This window comes from Plutella xylostella, chromosome 31 (assembly GCF_932276165.1).
Source record: "Plutella xylostella chromosome 31, ilPluXylo3.1, whole genome shotgun sequence".
Lineage (NCBI taxonomy): Eukaryota > Metazoa > Arthropoda > Insecta > Lepidoptera > Plutellidae > Plutella > Plutella xylostella.
Genome location: NC_064011.1, coordinates 1239641 through 1244461, shown reverse-complemented (window position 1 = coordinate 1244461; position 4821 = coordinate 1239641).

Below are 4821 nucleotides of genomic sequence, written 5' to 3'. Positions count from 1 at the left end.
GCTGTACACCCGGTCCTGGCCCTGGCCACCGGTTTGTGCTACCTGCATCGCTGCATAGACCCAGCCATGCACTCCTGCCCTGGCGGCTGTGTTGTCCCACCTGCATCGCTGCGCACACCTGGCACTCCTGTTCTGGTTGCCAGATCCAAACGCCCCCTGTCTGGGAAGAGATTTTATGCTCAGCGGAACCGCCGAATAGTGCATATTGCTAGCACGGTCATCATCATCATCATCATCATCATCATCATCAGCCATCATTGTTAGTGACTTCTTTAGAAGGTATCGTGCGCTATTCATCAGTGATTATGGCATATGCGGACGAACGTTTACTGCCAAGGTTGGTCATGTTAGCCATACAAGGGCACACCAACGAAGCCTGAGTACCCACCTGCAGTCGCCGTAGCCGCATCGGCATGGATGACGACAAATCGGGTAACGTGCACCGCTTCTACAAGTGTTATAGCACTTCAATTTGATGCCTCCGCTGAGGTAGGGTATTCTGTTAAAGCAGCTTTCTTCTGAACTGCCCAAAGTGACCTGTAGACTGCTCCTGGGGATAGTTGTGCAAGAATTTTTTATTTTTATTTCGGTGTCTGCTGAAGAAACTGTCTAATGCAGCTTTTGTTCTAAACTGCCTAAAGATCATTGGACTGCTCATGGGAATGGCGACGCACGGTAAGTACAGAAGCGTTACTCTAAACTGATGAGAAACGAACGAACGAGAGCTGTCGTGCAATCGGCACGTTTAATACATACAAACAGATAGCTCGCGCTGCAGTGCACTGAAAGTTCGTTTTTCGTCATATAAAGTGACCCCCCAGACACTATCTTTAAGTGTCATGACACATCGGCAGATTCCAGCTTTGAGTCTTTTCTTTTCTCGGCTGTGAGCAAAGTGAATCCCACCGGCGAATGTTCAACCTGAAAGCACTGAGCTAATTCCTGATTTCGTGAAAGTCGCTGTTGCTATACCATACCGCTTCACAAGTTACCGAATTTATTATGATTCTACTGTCGGGTGATCATGATCAGAGTGTCATGGCGGTTTCTGAGTGACACGGCTGTCTTCCTTATGTCCCAGTGGATTGTGAGTGTGTGTCCGAGCTCTTTGTTGAAAAATGCGTGAACCTCCTACGCAGCAGCTGTCTACTAGTTGTGTATCGAATAAATCGAGTAACGGTGCTCTTGCACGAGACGACTACCTTTTGGTAAAATTATAATTTCCACTATTCTGGGAACATGCATATACCTACTGTGTACTGTGTATCACATCACGTGTAGCCGTAGCCCAACTCAATTTACTGGGCTAGATAATAAACAAGGGCAGTCGTCATTAAATTTCTATGAATTTCGAAGGTCATCATTTGGAGCACAATTCAAAGGGTGAAAGTACCTATTCTTGCCTAAACGGCTTCTCTAATGAAAATGTACTTATTTTTAATTCGATTCTGGCGCAAACGTTTCATAACTATTTTTCAACACTGTATCTGTTGAAACTACTTAGACTGACTGGTTAAGATGCAGACGTGCTGTTTTCACAATTCCATTTTGGTTAAGTTTTGTGACGACCGAATGGCGTAGTGGTTAGTGACCCTGACTACTGAGCCGAAGGTCCCGGGTTCGATTCCCGGCGGTCTTGGATGTGCCCGTAAAATGGCAATAGGCCCGCCCCCTATTACATTGGGACTAACATAACACTCTGGCGAAAAGAGGGTGCAGCAATGCACCTCTGCCTACCCCGCAAGGGAGTACATTAGTACAAGGCGTGAGAATTTTATTATTATAGGTCAAGAAAATCACTTATTTTACAAGATGACTTTGTTTATTTTACGATTTGTCCACTGTTAATATTTTTTAATTGTAAATAATACGGAGCTTATGTTATCGTGGGCTCAGTAGCGCCATCTATGGCGGCCAGGTCGCTGAAGTAGGTAACCTTCCTTAGCTGGACAACAACAAGCCAAAAAGTTATTATTATTCACCGTTCCACTGTCATATCGATGTCCAAGGACTTTTTCTTGGGTATAGCTAACTACCTAAGTTTACCTATAGATAGCCGCAAGCTATCTGCTGTTGGCGAACTGTCAATTAAAAGTCTGATTGATAAGTCAGGCTCGAGGTGGCTCGTCCAACTGTTCATGTTCCCGCCACCATGATTGTTGCTTCCACAGATTAGAGAGTCTATCTATGTTGGCTGTCGTTGCATCAGGTCTGATCAGGTACAACTAACATCTTTACGTACCATCTTTATTTAATCGAGCTATTTTATTTTGTTTTGTCTTGGTTGACTTAATGGTTTTAAAATCTAACCGACCAGAAAGCTTTGTGTATTCTACTTAACACGCTTCAACATTCATAACCTACAACAATGTAAGTAGGTACCTACGTACCTTTGAAGTTGCAACAAGGCGAAGCCTAAATTAAGGTTTTGGCCGGGACCTGCCCTTAGTATTGACGAACATACCTAAAGGTGACCTTGTTAATGTTTTTCATATGAAGTACTGAACATTTTACTTATCCTGGGGGCATGACTGATCATTTACTTACGCAGTTAAGACATTTTAGCCGGTTTTCATTTATCAACTATTATAATTGTTATTGTTGTGTTAATCAATCTTTATTAATTGATGTCATCTACCAAGGAATGCTGCCAGAGCTCATAATATTCACACATGATGATACAGAATGATAGTAGCCAACAAAATCGGTGCAAAGGCTTATAAAATAACTTTCCTTCCTAGTAGGACTGCACAGGAACTCGTTAACCGCCGAGTTAGTTAGAATACAAAAGTCAAAATTAGACTGTGTGTTACTTGTCAATCTAGAATATGAATATGGTGACCTGCATCATGTTTTGAAAAACTGCATACTTAGTTATCCGCCAGTGTCACAGCCTTCATCTAATCTTTTCCAGTAGCTGATGAGGCTGTGATATTTAGTAAAATTATCTTCCCTTCAAGCACCACTCCTCGTTCCAAGGACTAGATGCCGCGCCAGGTGTTGCAGGCCGTGTCGTCGTACGGGGCTGACTGAGCAGGTCCACGAGGCTCCAGGGTCGGCTGCTGCATTTCTGAGGTCAGTCCAGAATTACATACCCTAGTCAGCATGTGCTGGCCTGAGCCCCAGCGGCCTGGATCGATATTCTACATTTTACAGCTTTTAAATATTGTTGCAAAGTATTTCACTGGTTCCATCCATTCGGCTAGTGTATGTTAAAAATATTGCCTTGACAATAACAAGATTTTGATTAATAATTACATACTTATAAGTATTGCTTTCGAAGAGGCACTGTGTGTATCCATATGTATAATACCTACCTATATGTATAGGTACATACCTTCCATAACTTTCTGACAAGTCACGAATAATAAGGAAGTACTTAATGTATACTTATACCTTTCTTTTTAGTATATCTACTACCTAGAAATCTATGCATTATAAATTTATAGATTCAAATATTTATCTACTGATATACTCATCAGTAGCTTATGGGTCACAGTTGGTTTTCTCTCCACCATGCGATAATAAACACATCTCACAATGTTTAACTAGGTTTCAGATAGGCTCAGACTACATAATAGACGCATTTTTCCTGAAATAAAAATGACATATTATGTATCTAGCCTATCTGAAACCTAGTCATTTCTGCATGGTGATATTACAACTGAGGCGCGCGGGCGACTCACTCTATTTACATAGGCACCCGCACCTTGCAAACTAAAGGTGGAGAGAAAAATGGACTTTATTTAACTGTCACTGTGACCCTTATGATGCCGAACACGGAGAAAGTCGAAACGCCATATCTCACAATGTTTAACTAGGTTTCAGATAGGCTAGATACATAATATGTCATTTTTATTTCAGGAAAAATGCGTCTATTATTCTGTGACAATGGGTAATACGATGATAATAATTTAATGAAAACTTTGTTTTTTTGTAAGCTACAAGTAACCCCCTGGCTAAACGAAATGAAGCTGTAACCACGAAGAATATTTCCTATTAATATTTACCATTCCATAGCAGGAAAATGCCAGATAAATAATACGGCCAATTCCCAACTCGACACGTACACAAATAAAATTATCTGAGAGTAAATGGTAAGCATTCATTACGCGTGACGAAATAGGAAGAAGCCGGTCATTTGAGATTTCACTAAAGTTGGTTTACATTAAGCAACTATGAAGATTGTGCGAGTTAAATTTACTGTGTTATTAATGAGATTTGCCATAAGTACCTACCTATTTATGCAAGCTTACGAATGAAGTCTTACTGCAAATTCCGGAACTTATGTAGCCTATCGTACTATCTGAAATTATTTAGTTCTATGAGTGCAGCCAAAGAGTAAATAAATACTTTAAAAACAATACAGCGCCGCGGCTATCGGATTTCAGTAGTGTAGGTAGTTTAGGTGCCTTACCTTCTAAACACACAAATCAAAAGTTTAGAAAAGCCCATGTAGAAAAGAGAAAGGCTGTGTGAGAGAAAGAGATGAAACCAATATGGCTGAATGGCGTGAAGTTAGCTTCAAATGTCAAATTACGATGAGCATAGACAATATAGATACTAAACCTAAGTTGGTTCTCACTGCACAAATTATTAAAACTAAGATCGAGAAGATGACATTTTTGTAATGAGTTTAGAGTTTATAAATATTTATAAAGAAATAAGTTCTGAACTCTGAAATATTAGTGCGCTTTACTTTTGTACAACGCCCTTAATTTATTGATCACATCACATAACTTTTCGGAAACTGAATCATCATTCTGAGAACTAATCATTCAAGCATAGACAAACAGCTTATTTTTTTTAATGTGCATCGTT